Raw genomic sequence first — 21,933 nt, 5'->3', positions numbered from 1 at the left:
TTCCACCAAGATTTAAGAACCATGGAAGAAAGATCCCGGGGACACTGGGATACCCATACCTGGGACACTGGGATACCCATACCTGGGACACTGGGATACCCATACCTGGGGCACTGGGATACCCATACCTGGGACACTGGGATACCCATGTGATGGTGGATGACTGCTGGATCATTGGAGGTAATTGTGGTGGGTCAGGTGAGCACAAACGTGAGATGTGTGAGGACATGATGAACCAGGATGATATATAACTTTCTAGGTTGGGCTCGTCACCATTATGTGTGGATGTCATCATCATGATGATGTAATCATAAATAAACCAATGCTACTTGTACGAAGCCATTTCTCTTGATCAAAAAGGCAAGAATAATGATTTGTTGTCATCAGTGATGACATGATGATGATGATGATGATGATGATGACGTCAGCAAGTGTGATGTGGTGGTGTTGACGTCATCAGTGATGATATGATGATGATGATGATGATGATGATGATGATGATGACGTCACCAAGTGTCATGTGGTGGTGTTGACGTCATCAGTGATGACATGATGATGATGATGATGATGATGATGATGATGATGACGTCATGATGTGATGACGTCATCATCAGTGATGACATCATTATGATGATGACGTCATGATGTGGTGCTGACGTCGTCAGTGATGACATGGTGTGGCAAGTCTGGATTCATGTTCAGTGGGGTTCACGTCAGGGAGGGGATGTTGGGGCAACATTCCCTGTAAGGTTGAGTTGTCAGGAATGAATACAGGTCTTCTTCGTGGATGGTAGTCAATGAAGGTCAGGCGGCCTTTGTAGATTTATTACAACAAAACGTGTACGTCCATCTGTAGTACTCTGGGCTATAGTCTTATGACACACTACGACACACTCTAGTGAACAGTGTGACGATGCTGGCCAGTGTGTCCCCTCAGGTCACACTGGCAGGGGTTATATGGGAGTCCGTCAACACCCATTCAACAACGTGTTCAAATAACAGATCAGCTCTTACGTGTTCAAACATCCTGATTAACAGTAGCCCGTGGGAACAGTGAGCCCGTGGCAACATGCATCTAACTCTATGTAACTCACAGTAAAATGATAATAACAAATAGTTAATGAAAAATTAATGTTAGTGTGCGTGAGTCTTACATTTTGCTCGGCCACAACCTGGCTCAAGCTCCTGCGAGCCATGAAAAGTTATGGATATTTATGAAATAATACTGAGTACAGAAATAAGTAAATTGTAGTTATTAACAAGAGTTACTCCTATATCAACTACTATTCTTGATAACATAGATAACACACTCTACAATTGTTAGAGGATTAAAAATATACATATATATATATATATATATATATATATATATATATATATATATATATATATATATATATATATATATATATATATATATATATATATATATATATATATATATATTTTCTTTTTCTTTTAAACTATTCGCCATTTCCCGCGTTAGCGAGGTAGCATTAAGAACAGAGGACTGGGCCTTTGAGGGAATACCCTCACCTGGCCCAATTCTCTGTTCCTTCTTTTGGAAAATTAAAAAAAAAAAACGAGAGGGGAGGATTTCCAGCCCCCCGCTCCCTCCCCTTTTAGTCGCCTTCTACGACACGCAGGGAATCCCCTATCCCCAGGGATAATATATATATATATATATATATATATATATATATATATATATATATATATATATATATATATATATATATATATATATATATATATTATCCCTGGGGATAGGAGAGAAAGAATACTTCCCACGTATTCCCTGCATGTCGTAGAAGGCGACTAAAAGGGGAGGGAGCAGGTGGCTGGAAATCCTCCCCTCTCTTGTTTTTTTTAATTTTCCAAAAGAAGGAACAGATAAGGGGTCAGGTGAGGATATTTCCCTCTAAGGCCCAGTTCTCTGTTCTTAACGCTACCTCGCTAACACGGGAAATGGCAAATAGTATGAAAAAAAAAAAAAAAAAAAAAAATAGATATATATATATATATATATATATATATATATATATATATATATATATATATATATATATATATATATATATATATATATATATATATGTTATAAACAAAATCAGTATGCAAAAAAAAATTCCAGCAACTCATTCAATACATATTATTCTGGAGTTAGATTCCTCCTTAAATAAGGAAGTGCTGCTGCGACTACCTTCTGAACATCCAATGTGGCTGTAGGGAATTCTATATTAGACACCCTATGTCGTAGACGACAATATAAGATGAATACTATGAATAATAATATGAGTGCAATAGACAACGAAATAATTGAAAATCCAGAAATATGAGAAGTGTACTTAAAAGGTACAAAAGCCAAAACATCTATTTCAGAATCTAAATCTTCTTGAACCATAGATGGAAGATGTTGGATATTTACTTCATTAATGATGGATAAGTTGATGTTTTGGGGGATTCGTTCTATACTCGGGATAGCTCTATCAATCTGGCCCAAAATATGATCATGAGTGCCGAACAATTTGAAACTTGAACTGATAACAGTACATTGTTGTCCTAACTGAATGTGACCCAGAAACAAATAAGATTTGGGATGATTAGGTGGGCAATGAATGAGAACATTTTGTGGTTCTGGAAAAAACAGGACGTGATACTGGTCCATACTTTCAATCCAAGGTTCAGTAACAGTAATTTCCTTAAAGGAACAGGAATGAAGAACATTTTGTTGATACCCTAAAAGTAGTTGGGACTCACATGAGTTTGTTTGTAAATCATGAAAAACCAAGGTATTGGGGGGGCAAATCAAGTTGTCAAACAATGGTTTATGGCACAATGCTAAATCATCCATGGAGAGATGTGCAATCAACGAGGAAGTAATATTTTATAATAGAAAGTTCATGTTATCAGCAAGGACGATAGTTTTTTGCGACCCTTTTGTGAAATTAAAAGGGAATGGTATTACGTTCACAAGGCTGTAAGTATTGGAGTCAGTGAATGATATGTGGATAATGACCGCTTCGAGGATCACGTCAACCGTTAGTAAGGAGTAATAACTGGTCACGTGATGCAGAGGGAGAGCTGGGGTGCAACCGAATTTCGTCATCGCTTGTTTAATGATACGTGTGAGTTCCGAGAAGGGAAAAAATGATGGCGTGACAACTTGGCTTACCAGGTTATTAACATCTTCCAATAAGTCAGTGAAATAATGTGCATAATAAGTGATTTGGGCATATAAACTATCAACATATGTGGAAATAGTCACTATAGCATATATGGGATTAAGAGACTTTGACAATAGTGCTACATGTTTTGTCAAATTATTAACAGTTAACATTATGTCATTCAAATATCTAGAATGTTGTTTTAAGACCTTAGCTTTAGCCTTAATATACCTGTTGTTAAGAAGTTGTTGAAATTGTAAAGATGCAATCTGATTCCTAACTGAATTAAGTTCTTCCTGAGTAGCAATACCAAACAAATATGATTGGAGGGACCCTACAAAATTAAGCAGACCTCTCTTGCTTCTCCTCTGCTTTTCTGTGTTCATACTGGTATTAGTATTTACTGGAGATTCAATGTCTTGTATTATGTCATACAGAATCACACAGGTACTATTCAATTTCCAGGTCCACTGGTTTAACAAAGTTGGAGGAGGAGCAACACTAGAGTTTCTGATGGACGCACTGGTGTAAAACTTCAGTAAGGTAGACCGTAAGCGAGGTACGGCCTCCATTAGTTTTACTAAATTAATCGTAAGTGTAGGGTAGACCATCCAGGCCCAACTTAACTGTGTCCCTCACGAGGCGGACCTCGCGGGGAGTCGTGAGAAGGGCGCCTGGTACTGCCATGGTGTCATATACAGGAAGACACCATAAGGACATGAGAAGGAAGAACCTGGAAAATGATAAACTTAGCAACTTCTTAAAGGTGAGGTCTTAATGAATACTGATGTGTGTGTGGTGGTGTTGTGAGGGTGGTCGGTTCTGGTGTGGGGACAGTCTGAACAGTGGTAGAAGTTGGTTGGGTGACATTGTTTGGGGTTTGAGGAGTGTTGTCTGTTGTGGTACCGGGATGATCATGTTCAGAATTCTGTAAAACTTTCAAGTGGTCCTCATGTTCTTCACGAATGTCAACTGTATTTAGATGTCGAACCCTGAACTTATGTCCCTTTAAATGAGCTAAGACTCTATAGGGACCAGAACATTTTGGGTCAAGTTTAGGAACCTCACTTCTTGAGTTTAATTCCTGCACCATTACCAAGAGTCCGGGAGCCACCTTTGATGGTTTCGTGGATTTATCAGCCTGGTTCGTGAAGGTTGTAGTGGCTTCACCTAGATTTTCCTTGATCCTTTGATGAATCAATTGAGTCGTGCGATATTTTTCCACTACAACTGATCTCTGGACTGCTGGACATGAATGAGGGGACGCTATTATGTCATACGGCAACACTTTATCAAAACCGTGTAAGGCGTGGAAGGGTGTGTCTCCAACTGACTTATGATGAGCTGAGTTTAATGAACATTGGACATCAGACAGGTATTCATCCCATTCATCATGATCAAAATTAATGTTGGTGGGAAGACACTGGAGGATCTTACGGTTCAACCTTTCTGCCAGGCCATTCGAGGCTAAGTGATGAGCCATTATATTACATTTACTTATGTTATACAATTTACAGAGTTCTTCTAATAATGAGTTATTAAATTCCCCTCCATTATCTGTGACTAAAATCTTCGGCGCATTATGTCTATGTTGCTTGAACACCTTAGCGAAAGGTAGCTGCGTGTTTATTTTGAACTGGAACTAATTCACAATATCTCGTGAAGGCATCAGTAATTACTAAGATGTATCTGTAGCCTGCCATGGACCTAGGAAAACCTCCTCATATGTCCATATGAACTCTTTCCCATGGCTATGAAGGTAAAGGATATTTCTACACATTCTGCGGGGTAGTGGGATTTCCCTTGTGTGTGTTACAGGTTTGGCACCTCAAAATATGATCTGCAAAGTTTCTCTGCATCTTGGCCTAAAATACCTCAAACGAGTCTGCTTATAACATGTATCTGCACCTGTGCGGCCTGGGGTCGCCTGGGTGTGCGGCCTGGTGTCGCCTGGGTGTACGGCCTGGGGTCGCCTGGGTGTGCGGCCTGGGTATGCGGCCTGGGATCACCAGGGTGTGCGGCCTGGGGTCGCCTGGGTGTGCGGCCTGTGTGTGCGGCCTGGGTGTGCGGCTTGGGGTTGCCTGGGTGTGCAACCTGGGTGTGCGGCCTCTGTGTGCGGCCTGGGGTCGCCTGGGTGTGATGCCTGGGTGTGCGGCCTGGGGTCGCCTGGGTGTACGGCCTGGGGACGCCTGGGTGTGCAGCCAGGGTGTGCGGCCTGGGTGTGCGGCCTGGGGACGCCTGGGTGTGCAGCCAGGGTGTGCGGCCTGGGTGTGCGGCCTGGGTGTGCAGCCTGGGTGTGCAGCCTGGGTGTGCAGCCTGGGTGTGCGGCCTGGATGTGCAACTTGGGTGTGCGGCCTGGGTGTGCGGCCTGGATGTGCAGCCTGGGTTTGCGGCCTGGGTGTGCGGCCTGGGTCTGCAGCCTTGGTGTGCGGCCTGGGTCTGCAGCCTAGGTGTGTGGCCTGGGGTCGCCTGGGTGTGCGGCCTGTGTGTGCAACCTGGTGTCGCCTGGGTGTGCGACCTGGGTGTGCGGCCTGGGTTTGCGGCCTGGGGTCACCTGGGTGTGCGGCCTGGGGTCGCCTGGGTGTGCGGCCTGGGTGTGCGGCCTGGGTGTGCGGCCTGGATGTGCGGCCTGGGGTCGCCTGGGTGTGCGGCTTGGGGTCGCCTGAGCGTGCAGCCTGGGTGTGCGGCCTGGGTGTGCGGCCTGGGTGTGCGGCCTGGGGTCGCCTGGGTGTGCAGCCTGGGTGTGCGGCCTGGGTGTGCGGCCTGGGTGTGCGGCCTGGGTGTGCAGCCTTGGTGTGCGGCCTGGGTGTGCGGCCTGGGTGTGCGGCCTGGGGTCGATTGGGTGTGCGGCCTGGGCGTGCAGCCTTGGTGTGCGGCCTGGGGTCGCCTGGGTGTGCAGCCTGGGTGTGCGGCCTGGGTGTGCGGCCTGAGTGTGCGGCCTGGGGTCGCTTGGGTGTGCAGCCTGGGGGTGCGACCTGGGTGTACGGCCTGGGGTTGCCTGGGTGTGCGGCCTGTGTGTGCGGCATGGGGTCGCCTGGGTGTGCGGCCTGGGGTCGCCTGGGTGTGCAACCTCGGTGTGCGGCCTCTGTGTGCGGCCTGGGGTCGCCTGGGTGTGTGGCCTGGGTGTGCGGCCTGGGGTCGCCTGGGTGTGCGGCCTGGGGTCGCCTGGGTGTGCAACCTGGGTGTGCGGCCTCTGTGTGCGGCCTGGGGTCGCCTGGGTGTGCGGCCTGGGTGTGCGGCCTGGGGTCGCCTGGGTGTACGGCCTGGGGACGCCTGGGTGTGCAGCCTGGGGTCGCCTGGGTGTACGGCCTGGGGTCGCCTGGGTGGGCAACGTGGGTGTGCGGCCTCTGTGTGCGGCCTGGGGTCGCCTGGGTGTGCGGCCTGGGTGTGCGGCCTGGGGTCGCCTGGGTGTACGGCCTGGGGACGCCTGGGTGTGCAGCCTGGGGTCGCCTGGGTGTACTGCCTGGGGTCGCCTGGGTGTGCGGCCTGGGTGTACGGCCTGGGGTCGCCTGGGTGTACGGCCTGGGGTCGCCTGGGTGTGCGGCCTGGGTGTACGGCCTGGGGACGCCTGGGTGTGCGGCCTGGGGTCGCCTGGGTGTGCGGCCTAGGTGTACGGCCAGGGGACGCCTGGGTGTGCGGCCTGGGGTCGCCTGGGTGTTCAACCTGGGTGTGCGGCCTCTGTGTGCGGCCTGGGGTCGCCTGGGTGTGCGGCCTGGGGTCGTTTGGGTGTACGGACTGGGGACGCCTGGGTGTGCAGCGTGGGTGTGCGGCCTGGGTGTGCGGCCTGGGTGTGCATCCGCGGTGTGCATCTAGGGTGTGCGGCCTGGGTGTACGGCCTGGGTGTGCAGCTTGGGTGTGCGGCCTGGGTGTGCGGCCTGGGTGTGCAGCCTGGGTGTGCGGCCTGGGTGTGCGGCCTGGATGTGCAGCCTGGGTGTGCGGCCTTGGTGTGCGGCCCGGGGTCGCCTGGATGTGCGGCCTGGGGTCGCCTGGGTGTGCGGCCCGGGGTCGCCTGGATGTGCGGCCTGGGGTCGCCTGGATGTGCGGCCTGGGGTCGCCTGGATGTGCGGCCTGGGGTCGCCTGGGTGTGCAGCCTTGGTGTGCAGCCTGGGTGTGCGGCCTGGGTGTGCGGCCCGGGGTCGCCTGGATGTGCGGCTTGGGGTCGCCTGGGTGTGCGGCCTGGGTGTGCGGCCTGGGTCTGCGGCATGGGTGTACGGCCTGGGTGTGCAGCTTGGGTGTGCGGCCTGGGTGTGAAGCCTGGGTGTGCAGCCTGGGTGTGCGGCCTGGGTGTGCGGCCTGGGTGTGCAGTCTGGGTGTGCGGCCTTGGTGTGCAGCCTGGGTGTGCAGCCTGAGTTTGTGGCCTGGGTGTGCGGCCTGGGTGTGCAGCTTGGGTGTGCGGCCTGGGTGTGCGGCCTGGATGTGCAGCCTTGGTGTGCGGCCTTGGTGTGCGGCCCGGGGTCGCCTGGATGTGCGGCTTGGGGTCGCCTGGGTGTGCGGCCTGGGTGTGCGGCCTGGGTATGCGGCCTGGGTTCGCCTGTGTGTGCAGCCTGGGTGTGCGGCCTGGGTGTGCAGCCTGGGTGTTTGGCCTGGGGTCGCCTGGGTGTGCTCCCTGGGTGTCGCCTGGGGGTGCGGCCTTGGTGTGCAGCTTGGGTGTGCAGGCCTGGGTGTGCGGCCTGGGGTCGCCTTGGTGTGCGGCCTGGGTGTGCGGCTTGGGGTCGCCTGGGTGTGCAGCCTGGGTGTGCGGCCTGGGTGTGCAGCCTGGGTGTGCAGCCTGGGTGTGCGGCCTGGGTGTGCGGCCTGGGTGTGCAGCCTGGGTGTGCAGCCTGGGTGTACGGCCTGGGTGTGCAGCTTGGGTGTGCGGCCTGGGTGTGCAGCCTGGGTGTGCAGCCTGGGTGTGCAGTCTGGGTGTGCGGCCTGGGTGTGCAGCCTGGGTGTGCGGCCTGGGTGTGCGGCCTGGGTGTGCAGCCTGGGTGTGCAGCCTGAGTGTGCGGCCTGGGTGTGCGGCCTGGGTGTGCAGCCTGGGTGTGCAGCCTGAGTGTGCGGCCTGAGTGTGCGGCCTGGGTGTGCAGCCTGGGTGTGCGGCCTGGGTGTGCGGCCTTGGTGTGCAGCCTGGGTGTGCAGCCTGAGTGTGCGGCCTGGGTGTGCAGCTTGGGTGTGCGGCCTGGGTGTGCGGCTGGATGTGCAGCCTGGGTTTGCGGCCTGGGTGTGCGGCCTGGGTGTGCAGCCTGGGTGTGCGGCCTGGGTTCGCCTGTGTGTGCAGCCTGGGTGTGCGGCCTTGGTGTGCAGCCTGGGTGTGCAGCCTGGGTGTGCAGCCTGAGTGTGCGGCCTGGGTGTGCAGCTTGGGTGTGCGGCCTGGGTGTGCGGCTGGATGTGCAGCCTGGGTGTGCGGCCTGGGTGTGCGGCCTGGGTATGCGGCCTGGGTATGCGGCCTGGGTTCGCCTGTGTGTGCAGCCTGGGTGTGCGGCCTGGATGTGCAGCCTTGGTGTGTGGCCTGGGGTCGCCTGGGTGTGCTCCCTGGGGTCGCCTGGGGGTGCGGCCTTGGTGTGCAGCCTGGGTGTGCGGCCTGGGTGTGCGGCCTGGGTGTCGCATGGGTGTGCGGCCTGGGTGTGCGCCTGGGTGTGCGGCCTGGGTGTGCGGCCTGGGTGTGCGCCTGGGTGTGCAGCCTGGGTGTGCGGCCTGGGTGTGCAGCCTGGGTGTGCAGCCTGGGTGTGCGGCCTGGGTGTGCGGCCTGGGTGTGCGGCCTGGGTTGAATCATGTGCTAACTTCAAGAAATCCCGTACTAATGCTGTTGGAATGATTGTTTAACAACACGGGCGAGCACTCCTAATTTCGCGTCCCTGCACAAGACTCCCTCACTGTGCTAAATACAATTCTCTGACTGGGACAACTGTTTTAGCATCCAAGGAAGATCTTATACCCTCTAGGATTCTATGACAGGATCCCAGACTGGGTCATCCCGTTGATGCTGTCTCAACCTCTCTATATCAACATCTACGAGGCTATCACCTACAGTGGCTGCACCCACTCTGCGGGAAAGCGCGTCTGCAACTACATTGGATGAGCCAGAAACAAAACGAAAATCTGGGTCAAATGCTTGTATAGTTAAAAACCACTTCTGAAACTTTCCTGTAGGATCCTGTCGCTGAAAAATACCTAACAGTGCCCAGTGATCTGTATAAACTGTAATAGGGTAACCATATATTTATTCTCTAAGATGTTCAGTGCCCAAACTACTGCAAGACCTTCTAACTCAGTTACTGAGTATAAGTTAAACACATTGTCTTGCGCTGTAGTCCACTGGAATGTAACTTCCTGTTTCAGAAATGAAGTGAGGGGGTTTGTGATCTTCGCGAAATTAGCGATAAATCTTCAATAATATCTTGCTGAACTAAGGAAGGATTTGACCTTGTATGTTGTGGAAGGGACTGGCCATTCTACAATTGTTTTGACTTATCTGCATTAGGTTGAATACCGTTTTCATCAAAGGTGTGACCTAAGTAATTAATTCTTGTTTGTAGAAAGGAACATTTGGATAACTTGACTTTTAGGTTCGCATCCTTAAGTCGTAGAAACACTCTCTCAAAACTTTTGAAATGAAAAGCAATATCTGGAGACATAACAATTATATCATCAAGATAAACCAATACATCTTGGCCCAACATGTGATGACAAATGTTAGTCATTAACCTTGAGAAGGTGATCACCGGTGAGGAATGAAGACCGAAGGCCATGATGCATATGAACTGCCAATGACCATCTGGCGTACTGAACACAGTCAGGGGGCGGCTTTCCTCTGACAAGGGAATCTGCCAAAATCCACTCAATAAATCCAAAGTTGAAAATACCTTATTGTTACCGAGGCTATGAAGAAGCTCTGATACCACTGGTAATGGGAAACCATCTTTCAAAGTGACCTTGTTGTTGAGTTTTCTAAAATCTATGACCTGGTCTAAAAGTTCCGTCCTTTTTCGGAACGATCAGAAGTGGTGAATTCCATGGTGATCGTGATTCCTCTATAACCTTATCTTTCAACATGTCCTGAACAAGTTTGTTTGCTATGTCTCTGTGCGCGTGTGTGTGGCAATCGATAGGCTGGGACGTCAATGGGACGTGTGTTTTTCTCTAAGTTAATAATGTGAACATCCAAATGAGTTCTACCGAGTGGTTCTCCTGATAAGGCAATAGTAGACCTATACTGGTTAAGTAAGTCTGTTAACTGGTCAACATGTTTGGTTAATCCTACCTTGGATATCATGTCAGGGGTGATGGTGGGGAGCTGACACAAGCCGTGCACTGCTGAGTCTGGGGTAGGAGGAGTAGGTGGTGGTGGGTTAATGGAATGTGAGACTAGACGGATATTAAACTCATGCAACTCCTCGTCTTGAATTCCGGACTTCAAAACGGAGAATTCCACAAGCTTGGTCCCTCTACGGAGACGGACAGGAGTGGGTCCCGTATTGGCAATGTATATGGTGACCTCTCCATCTGGGGTCTCATGAATAGAGACATCCATCGATAGTCGTGTGACAGTTAGTGAGGAAGGTTCAGCAACTACTCTTAGTGCGAGATGACCCTGACTATGTCTAAGTCCATGATCATTCATTCATGTTCGAGAAAGTGAGAGTGGAACCTTCGTTAATGTGTTACTATGCAGAGTCATGTTGGTTCTCAGTTTACCAGGACAATGATGAGTAGAAAAGTAAAAAGGATGCGTATTGTCTACCGTGAAGCAGGACGTGGGAGCAGATGTATTAATGACTCTGACTGAGTGAGAACTCATCTCTGACAATGGCAGGAACGTATTATCAACACAAACCACATGATAAATAGGACAGATCTTATGTTGTGCCACACATAGAGTGGCGTCCTAGTAACAAGTTAGCAGGAAAAGTTACACCTCGAACAATGTAAGGGGTGTCGGTCATGACCGGGTCGCCTAAGTGAATGTTCATTTTAATAGTGCCCCTTACGTCGATATTTTCATTTGAGATACTTTGAAGGGATGGATAAAAGTCCGAGCATTGAACAAGTTGAGTGCGCCCCATTAATGGTTGAATAAAATCACAATGAATGACATCTGATTCCATGCTGCTGTCTAGAAAGATTGTGACTGGCTTATCCTGGAAAGAACCCACTAAATCGAAACTTGTAATGTGAGAAAATGGCGAAGAACGAAAATGTCTTAAGAGTTCCTTATGTGATGGAGTCGTGTCATGAGCGAGAGATTGTCATTGTTGATAATGACATGATGAACCTGTGTTAGATGACGTCTGTCTAGCCGAGGCTGGGCTGAAGTGTGTCTAGCTGAGGTTCGGCTGAAGTGTGTCTAGCTGAGGCTGGGCTGAAGTGTGTCTAGCTGAGGCTGGGCTGAAGTGTGTCTAGCTGAGGCTGGGCTGAAGTGTGTCTAGCTGAGGCTGGGCTGAAGTGTGTCTAGCTGAGGCTGGGCTGAAGTGTGTCTAGCTGAGGCTGGGCTGAAGTGTGTCTAGCTGAGGGTGGGCTGAAGTGTGTCTAGCTGAGGGTGGGCTGAAGTGCGTCTAGCTGAGGCTGGGCTGAAGTGTGTCTAGCTGAGGCTCGGCTGAAGTGTGTCTAGCGTTGCTATGATATGAACACCTGCTTGGTTGTGTTGGGCGCGAGCGGGTGAAGGTCAGCCTGATGTCTGACTGGAGGAAATCATGACTAGGTCGGCAGAATTGTGACGACCGAGGCTGTGATGACATGGGTCGTTGACTGCGTTTGTTGTTCTGGTCGAGGCTCACGTGAGAATGAGTCCCATGTGTAAGGACACACATTCGCTTTATGTCCTGGTTGGCCACACCGGAAGCACGTCACTTTATGTGAGTGTTTGTCATCACTGAATCGCTGTATTTGACCATGAGAAGAATGATTGTGTTGACCACTAGAATGTTACGTCACACTTTGGGAAGCCGATACCCTCCCCAGTGTCTTGGTGTTATAATGTCCACCTTTCATTTGAGTGTAACTCAATACTTTCGTTACTGACCCACAATGATGAGTCGATGTCTTCATTAAGTAACCGCCGAGTTACGTCTGGAGGTCAGGTCCTTGAGAATGAAGGTTATGTGTAATAAACGCATGAGTGTTTGCACATGAGTTTCAGGATTCATCATGGCTGATATCCAGGGTAAGGATTCATAAGCCTGCCTAACTAATCTCATTCTTCCATGTAAGGTACTCCAGTGATCAGGGACTGACGTATCATCCAAGTATGTTGTGTTAAGAGCACGTAAAAGGACGTGTAGTGAACTATCTGAGAATGATTCCTCACAACCTGATGTAAACAACGTTTTAAATTCCTCCCAAGATGTACAGTTTCCAATGTCATCTGAGTCATAGACAACCCTAGCTTAATTGTTAGGCTGGTGGAAATCAATGAGATTTTTAGCAGCCGATATAAGCGCTCTGTCTCCTGAATCACCATTATGTTCAACACTGTCCTCTGCATTTCTGATCCACCGATCAAAATTTGACAGTTTACCATCAAATAACTCGTGTGGTTCCCTAGCTTGTTTTAGTGTGAAAACTGTTTTTTTGTGAAGTATCTGATTGTCCTGAGTTTTTGTGAGGTGGCGGGGGAGGTGGGTGTGGGTGTGGTAACGTGTGAGAAGGTTTCTGTGGGTCATCTGTGTCACCAGAATCTGTCAAAACAACTTTGTGTGACGTCGCCATTTTAGAAGGCTGGTTCCGTTTATAATAAGGGATTCTAGGTAAATTCCTAAGTACATATGAACCTTTACGATTACCGCGTGGAATATCTTCGGACATGTAATACAATCTGACTTAAAGTGTTTAAGTAATAATCCTCTCGAAAATATCAAAATACAATGAACACTATTGTCCTAATCCAAAATACCTAACCTGAATATTATTTGAAAATATTGTACTGAAATAAAGGCAATAAAAAGTGTGGGATAACAATATAACATATCAATACAAGATTCTGTATGTGAAAGTAATCATCACTAAAAACAACAGTAACAAAGTATGAAAACATAAGAATATATGCAAGAATAACTAAAACCCTTAGATTAATTTGCTAAACTACAAGGACGAATAGTCATATTACCCAAAAGTATATATATATATATATATATATATATATATATATATATATATATATATATATATATATATATATATATATATATCTGAGCCTTCGACGAGGATGAGCACTCCCCGCGTGACTCCTTCTTCTGTTTCCCATTTTAGAAAGTTAAAAAAAAAAGATACAAGGAGGGGAGGATTTCTGTTGAGTATTCCTGGTAAATCATATGGGAGGATATTGATTGAGAGGGTGAAGGCATGTACAGAGCATCAGATTGGGGAAGAGCAGTGTGGTTTCAGAAGTGGTAGAGGATGTGTGGATCAGGTGTTTGCTTTGAAGAATGTATGTGAGAAATACTTAGAAAAGCAAATGGATTTGCATGTAGCATTTATGGATCTGGAGAAGGCATATGATAGAGTTGATAGAGATGCTCTGTGGAAGGTATTAAGAATATATGGTGTGGGAGGCAAGTTGTTAGAAGCAGTGAAAAGTTTTTATCGAGGATGTAAGGCATGTGTACGTGTAGGAAGAGAGGAAAGTGATTGGTTCTCAGTGAATGTAGGTTTGCGGCAGGGGTGTGTGATGTCTCCATGGTTGTTTAATTTGTTTAAGGATGGGGTTGTTAGGGAGGTGAATGCGAGAGTTTTGGAAAGAGGGGCAAGTATGAAGTCTGTTGGGGATGAGAGAGCTTGGGAAGTGAGTCAGTTGTTGTTCGCTGATGATACAGCGCTGGTGGCTGATACATGTGAGAAACTGCAGAAGCTGGTGACTGAGTTTGGTAAAGTGTGTGAAAGAAGAAAGTTAAGAGTAAATGTGAATAAGAGCAAGGTTATTAGGTACAGTAGGGTTGAGGGTCAAGTCAATTGGGAGGTGAGTTTGAATGGAGAAAAACTGGAGGAAGTGAAGTGTTTTAGATATCTGGGAGTGGATCTGGCAGCGGATGGAACCATGGAAGCGGAAGTGGATCATAGGGTGGAGGAGGGGGCGAAAATTCTGGGAGCCTTGAAGAATGTGTGGAAATCGAGGACATTATCTCGGAAAGCAAAGATGGGTATGTTTGAAGGAATAGTGGTTCCAACAATGTTGTATGGTTGCGAGACGTGGGCTATGGATAGAGTTGTGCGCAGGAGGATGGATGTGCTGGAAATGAGATGTTTGAGGACAATATGTGGTGTGCGGTGGTTTGATCGAGTAAGTAACGTAAGGGTAAGAGAGATGTGTGGAAATAAAAAGAGCGTGGTTGAGAGAGCAGAAGAGGGTGTTTTGAAATGGTTCGGGCACATGGAGAGAATGAGTGAGGAAAGATTGACCAAGAGAATATATGTGTCGGAGGTGGAGGGAACGAGGAGAAGAGGGAGACCAAATTGGAGGTGGAAAGATGGAGTGAAAAAGATTATGTGTGATCGGGGCCTGAACATGCAGGAGGGTGAAAGGAGGGCAAGGAATAGAGTAAATTGGAGCGATGTGGTATACCGGGGTTGACGTGCTGTCAGTGGATTGAATCAAGGCATGTGAAGCGTCTGGGGTAAACCATGGAAAGCTGTGTAGGTATGTATATTTGCGTGTGTGGACGTATGTATATACATGTGTATGGGGGTGGGTTGGGCCATTTCTTTCGTCTGTTTCCTTGCGCTACCTCGCAAACGCGGGAGACAGCGACAAAGCAAAAAAAAAAAGAAAAAAAAAAAAAAATATATATATATATATATATATATATATATATATATATATATATATATATATATATATATATATATATATATATATATATATATTTATAGACTAGGAACTAGTAACACACAAAAGGAGCATACCTCACAGAGTGAACCATTTTGACACAGTTCTTATCTGAATTGGAGATTCGTTCGCTTAGACGTTTCGGGTGTGGCGTAGCGAGGTGGAGACGTGTGGAGAGGAGCGGCTCGCTGGGTGTAGCGAGGTGAAGATGTGTGCAGAGTAGCGGCTGGCTGGATGAAGCGAGATGAAGACGTGTGCAGAGTAGTGGCTCGCTGGGTGTAGCGAGGTGAAGATGTGTGCAGAGTAGCGGCTGGCTGGGTGTAGCGAGGTGAAGATGTGTGCAGAGTAGCGGCTCGCTGGGTGTAGCGAGGTGAAGACGTGTGCAGAGTAGCGGCTCGCTGGGTGTAGCGAGGTGGAGATGTGTGCAGAGTAGCGGCTCGCTGGGTGTAGCGAGGTGAAGATGTGTGCAGAGTAGCGGCTCGCTGGGTGTAGCGAGGTGAAGACGTGTGCAGGGTAGCGACTCGCTGGGTGTAGCGAGGTGAAGACGTGTGCAGAGTAGCGACTCGCTGGGTGTAGCGAGGTGAAGATGTGTGCAGAGTAGCGACTCGCTAGCAGGAAAGTTGAGTGAGCGACAAGGGCTGGACCACGCGATGCTGACGTCTGGGATGTCGCCACGGCTGATGATGACGCGTCTCTGGAGCGGTTGACAAGATGACCTCCACGTTGGTGTTGGCAGGATGGCTGACCTTGCTTGACACGTCTGGATGTGATGACAACACTGCACGGCGGTGGCGCTGTCTTGATGCTCTTGCAAGCGACACAGTGTCAGCAATGCAATAAAGGCGTATATTCAATGCATTGAGGTACGGGTGATGGAGCACGTAGCCGGCCGTGGGTTCCGCCCTTAACGTCCACAGGAGGGAGCACCAGGACTGTGTCAGGTAGGCTTGTATGACTGCTGGCCAACACCAGACGTAGAAATATGAAGTAGATGTGACGGTCGTGTGTGGTCACGTGGGTTCTTACGTCACTGCCACCATTTGTAAGGTTGAGTTGAGAGGAAGGAAATCAGGTCTTCTTCGTCTGTGGTACTCAATGAAGATCAGGCGGCCTTTGTAGATTTATTACAACAAAACGTGTACGTCCATCTGTAGTACTCTGGGCTATAGTCTTATGACACACTACGACACACTCTAGTGAACAGTGTGACGATGCTGGCCAGTGTGTCCCCTCAGGTCACACTGGCAGGGGTTATATGGGAGTCCGTCAACACCCATTCAACAACGTGTTCAAATAACAGATCAGCTCTTACGTGTTCAAACATCCTGATTAACAGTAGCCCGTGGGAACAGTGAGCCCGTGGCAACATGCATCTAACTCTATGTAACTCACAGTAAAATGATAATAACAAATACCTAATGAAAAATTAATGGTAGTGTGCGTGAGTCTTACATAATGCCATTCAAAAGGTGTTACCGGACTCCACCCGTAAGTGGTTACACCGGGAATGACAAGTCATCTTCGGCGAGGCGGTATCCTTCGTAAGGAAGGAAAGACATGGTACAGTCCAGTCAATAATCTTGCTGCAGAGATGTGTACCATACCCTGCTCCTGCATGGAGTGCAGCCAGGAAGGTGTAGGAGGCACATGGATGTTGTCCTGGGGTTGTGTAGTTATGATGATATTGTTCAAACCACCAACAACCATTTCTCAAGGTTTGGTGACGTAATGGTGGTCAGTGGATGTGTAAATGTCTTCCTTATATGTACAATGGATCACGGTACACAGGGGGTCCCAGGCTGGCACACAACTGCTCAGGTTGTGGTGTGTGTGTGTGTTGGCCAGACGGGCAGCCAGCCGGACCTTAACGTAATATGGAGGAGAGGATGGAGGAGGAGGTGGTCCACTAGGAGGATAAACCTGCTGAGTTCTGGCAACGTGTCGTCTATGGTGACGAAAACACCTTCACCTCAGATGGTCATCCACAAACATAACATTATGTTGGCCCTAACACCAGGATACTCTCTCTCTCTCTCTCTCTCTCTCTCTCTCTCTCTCTCTCTCTCTCTCTCTCTCTCTCTCTCTCTCTCTCTCTCTCTCTCTCTCGTGGCTGCCTATTCCTAACAATAGATGCCTCAGCTTCATCCATATCCATAGATTGGTGTTGTCTGTAGGTTGGAGAATGCCTCACTACTGCAACGTAACTGAACGTCAAACAAATTGAAGGAAATACGTAACTACCTGCAGCCTTGTTATCCGACAACATAGTAACTACCTGCAGCCTTGTTATCCCACAACATAGTAACTACCTGCAGCCTTGTTAGGTTTCTACTGTATATATGTCACACAGTCGTAAGTAGTTTAACATATTGACATGATTCACCAACACCTACACAAACATTAATGATCAATAAAACCTCCATCATGATGTGGTATGTTTGACATACACACTTCACTATCACTTATACCGTCACAGTGGACGAGTCTGAAGGATTGATTATCGTACCCTGGCAACCTACCAGACGCACTGGCAGGTTGCCAGGGCACGATAATTAAACCTTCAGACTCGTCCAGCAGCGCGACTATAGATGTGTTAATGATGTGTGGCGACTGTATGATGGGCTTTATGTTTCACACACGAGGCACAACATGTGGTGGTCAGCCACGAGCAGGAGTGGATGTGTCACTGCTGGATGATTGTTGGCCTGGATGATGATGGTCAGCCACCAGCAGGAGTGGATGTGTCACTGCTGGATGATTGTTGGCCTGGATGATGAAGGTCAGCCACCAGCAGGAGTGGATGTGTCACTGCTGGATGATTGTTGGTCTGGATGATGATGGTCAGCCACGAGCAGGAGTGGATGTGTCACTGCTGGATGATTGTTGGCCTGGATGATGATGGTCAGCCACGAGCAGGAGTGGATGTGTCACTGCTGGATGATTGTTGGCCTGGATGATGAAGGTCAGCCACCAGCAGGAGGGGACGTGTCACTGCTGGATGATTGTTGGCCTGGATGATGATGGTCAGCCACGAGCAGGTGTGGATGTGTCACTGCTGGATGATTGTTGGCCTGGATGATGATGGTCAGCCACCAGCAGGAGTGGATGTGTCACTGCTGGATGATTGTTGGCCTGGATGATGATGGTCAGCCACGAGCAGGAGTGGACGTGTCACTGCTGGATGATTGTTGGCCTGGATGATGAAGGTCAGCCACCAGCAGGAGTGGACGTCTCACTGCTGGATGATTGTTGGCCTGGATGATGATGGTCAGCCACGAGCAGGTGTGGACGTGTCACTGCTGGATGATTGTTGGCCTGGATGATGAAGGTCAGCCACGAGCAGGAGTGGACGTGTCACTGCTGGATGATTGTTGGCCTGGATGATGATGGTCAGCCACGAGCAGGAGTGGACGTGTCACTGCTGGATGATTGTTGGCCTGGATGATGAAGGTCAGTGGTGTCGGATGATGGTTTACCACAGTCATATATGTTCCGATCCTGAATACTGAAAACAAAGGCTCCGCCGGGAATCGAACCCGGATTAGCTGTTTACTAGACAGATGTGCTAACCACTACACCACGGAGCCACTTGTCAGTGACGGAAAAATTCCTTATTTATCAACAAACGTGATTGAGGACTTAAAGAATCTGGTACAAACATAATGGTTATTGTGATAAATGATTTATTTATGATAAATATGTATTGTGTTGCATTATAATGGTTGTTCAGAACCAAGATCCTTAAACCTGAATCCTAAAAGATTAAAGAATAAAAAAGTTGTGAAGAACATAAACATATATATAAACAAACCACAGAATATATTTTCCTTGGGATATCTAAAAGAAAATGCAATACAAGGAGCTAGTTTAAGGCAGGAGTATTTGATCTTTTAACAAAACATTTACATCTACGTCTCTTATCTTTCGTCATCATTTCTTATGTTTAGTATCAAGAAATGTCTTTTATCTAACATAAAAATTCTGTATAGGTATTTGATTAATGTTCTCCAACGATGCGTTGTATAACTCTTCGTTAGTGAAGTTCATTTCGTGTAATGGATCATGCATTACAAAGTTGTGTCTATCCACACAAGTGTTACACGTCCCAGGTAAAGATATATTCTAGAGATAGTGTATATCTAACATGTATATGTGTTTTATAAATATTTATAAAAAGTTTTCCTGAGGGACAATACCTAAGACTTTCGTATTAAAGTTGATCAGTTGTAAGTGATCAAGCATTACAAAGGTGTGTCCATTGCCACAGGTGCCACTGATCCCGGGTAAAGGTATTTTACCATCTTTGTATCTTTAACCTTTCTAGTTATAGATGTTTCATCCCTGATTCCATCCTCACAATGGATGTATGTGGTTTGTGTTGTCTTAACATATCATTAGTCAGTTGAAGTGGAGAACATGCTCCACAGCCTAGCCACTCTACTCTGTCTTCCACATGCTATTCAAGAGGTGTTACCGGATTCCGCCTATAAGTGTTTATGCCGGGGGTAACAAGTCACCTCCGGACGGCTTCTTCTTTTTACTTTTGATGATTTGAAAAATTTATGAATCATATTTGGTTTTATGATGTCAATAAGATTGTTGGAAATTGTATATAATAATCTTTATCTGTCATTTGATGAATTTTAATTCATCAAAGATAAAGTTTATGAATAATGATTGTTTATCTCTCGTTGTTACTGATGTAAGTTTTTTATCCAACGAAATACTTTCATTTGACTCATAAAGAATATTCTTAAGGAAAATGTAAATAATCTTTCATTAGTTTTCATCACACAGAATAAAAGTCTGTTTTTTCAAAGTTTTCTCAGTGGATGATGGTAACATTTTGAAGAGTAGAAACTCATAACAGAATCCTTGAACCTTGTGTTAATAATAATTTCATTACTTTTCTCTAAAATATGCCTTTTTTCAATGTGTAAAACCCGGATAAAAAGCCTGCAACATAAATAATGACACAATTATCTTTATTTTATTGAAGATATTACAGATTTCTACACGTAAAACATTAATCTGCAAAATAGAAATCTTTATGCTAGATATGTTAATCTTAACGATATAACGTTATATATATTTCTGTACCCTGTGCTCCAGAGAGAGAGAGAGAGAGAGAGAGAGAGAGAGAGAGAGAGAGAGAGTATATGTTAACCGACACACTCCAGTATTTCTGGAAGCGTCAGTCAGAAGTAAACGTGTTTTCGTCACACAAGACAACGTGATCCCAGAAGCCAGTATCTTTATCACAATATTCAGGTTCATATTGCCTTCTCTTCTCCATGTTTAAGTTATTCAGAAGCTGGTGTGTGTGTGTGTGTGTGTGTGTGTGTGTGTGTGTGTGTGTGTGTGTGTGTGTGTGGCTGTGTCAGTCCTTGGAGTGAAGTGTGTTTTCGGACAGTGTGAGTGAGTGGCGCATCATCATCAGAGATGAATCATTATGCCAATAATTAGGGCTAGGCTAACCTGACCTCAGGTCTCATCACAACACGGTATGGCGTAGTGGTGGTCTGTGTTTAATATTAGTATACTGAGCTGATGGTACTGGTGAGTAATGGGCAAATGGGGGAAATTTCTCTTAACTTAGTGTGAAAATAAAGAATAAACAAAACTAAATACCAGACGAGGATAACAATATATACACACAACAAAATTCCCGTAACACAAAGATGAAACCAACCAAAGATGTTGCCCATGTAATATGTGATATGAAAATATCACACAAAAACAATAAAATACAAAGAAGAAAATGCAAGGCTAAGATGATATAAGCAAAGAAAAAAGAAAGAGAACTAGAAAATATTGAAGTTCTCATACATGAAAATGAAATATAGACTAGGCTGTCCATCCAACAACAGATTAACATATAAGAGGAAATTTAAATCATAAATTTTACATCTTAATTATTAGATAAAAGACAAAAAAAATAATGTATGCAAAATATGAATAAAGTGTATACTTATATGAAATTATGTAGTTAATGACGCCAATAGAACAAGCACTAACATCCAAGAATATAGTAATCTATGCAAATATAAAGTAAGACATCAAATAATGTTCCAGCAAAAGAAGGGATGAATCAAAGACAAATTGATAATAAACAGCCACATCTTTCTACAAAGTCAACAACAAACAAAGGCGAAGGTTTTAGATATGAGGAAGTACACACAGCAAAAAAACTATCGCGCGTTTTTTGTACGAAACAAAATGACGCACCAGACGTGGAATAATGGAACAGTCAACATTTTCCTGTGAGATGGTGGTAGCCCTGATGTCCCTGCCTGTGGGTGTCCTCACCTATCTAATGGCAACGATATATCCTTCCGTATGTAGTACAGTAGATGGGATACGTAAATGGAGCATGTAAATGTAATATTCTGCACAGTAAGGCATATTGCAGTAATCATTATCTCTTGCAAAGTGTCATATTCGTGGTGTAAAATAATATACTACATGGTATCTACGACACCCTGCTTCATACCGGCGGTGATTTATCTGTCTGCTGGTTTAGATTAATCAGCAACCTCACGTAATATGTAGTATCACCTGTGTGACTGATAACAGTATGTCACAAACCTGGCACCACATCATAGTATTTAGTAAACCAACATGAAAAGTAATGACTCTTTTCATGGATCTGCATTAGTTAACTTCCCTTTAACAGTGAAAATCAGATTTCTATATAACATGACCATAGACATGTTGTTGGAGGTTAAGAAAGTAATCTTTGACTGTAAATTTTATTATTTCAATACTTGGTATAACCTCCTCCCGTTGCCAACACTTCATTGAGCCTTCGAGGCATGGATGCCACTAACGTCTGCGTTAAGTTCCTACCAGAAGGGCTTCGTAGATGTTCCCATGCTTGTAAAGCATCATTTACGACTGTAGCACGACATCGATGTTGTCGGTCAGGCAGGCCTTTCTGCATGGCCGCCCATACGTGCTCTATCGGGT

At 46.9% G+C, this 21,933-nt stretch overlaps 1 non-coding gene across 1 annotated transcript; it reads right to left on the bottom strand.

The window, feature by feature from the left end:
* Positions 1-18,479: 18,479 nt before the first annotated feature.
* On the bottom strand, positions 18,480-18,551 carry TRNAT-AGU (transfer RNA threonine (anticodon AGU)). The gene has a single exon. It is a non-coding gene; the product is annotated as a tRNA-Thr (tRNA).
* Between the last annotated feature and the right edge of the window lie 3,382 nt (positions 18,552-21,933).

This window comes from Panulirus ornatus, chromosome 70 (genome assembly GCF_036320965.1).
Source record: "Panulirus ornatus isolate Po-2019 chromosome 70, ASM3632096v1, whole genome shotgun sequence".
Taxonomy (NCBI): domain Eukaryota; kingdom Metazoa; phylum Arthropoda; class Malacostraca; order Decapoda; family Palinuridae; genus Panulirus; species Panulirus ornatus.
Note: the sequence above shows the minus strand (reverse complement) of the source record. Positions and strands in the feature narration are given on the sequence as shown.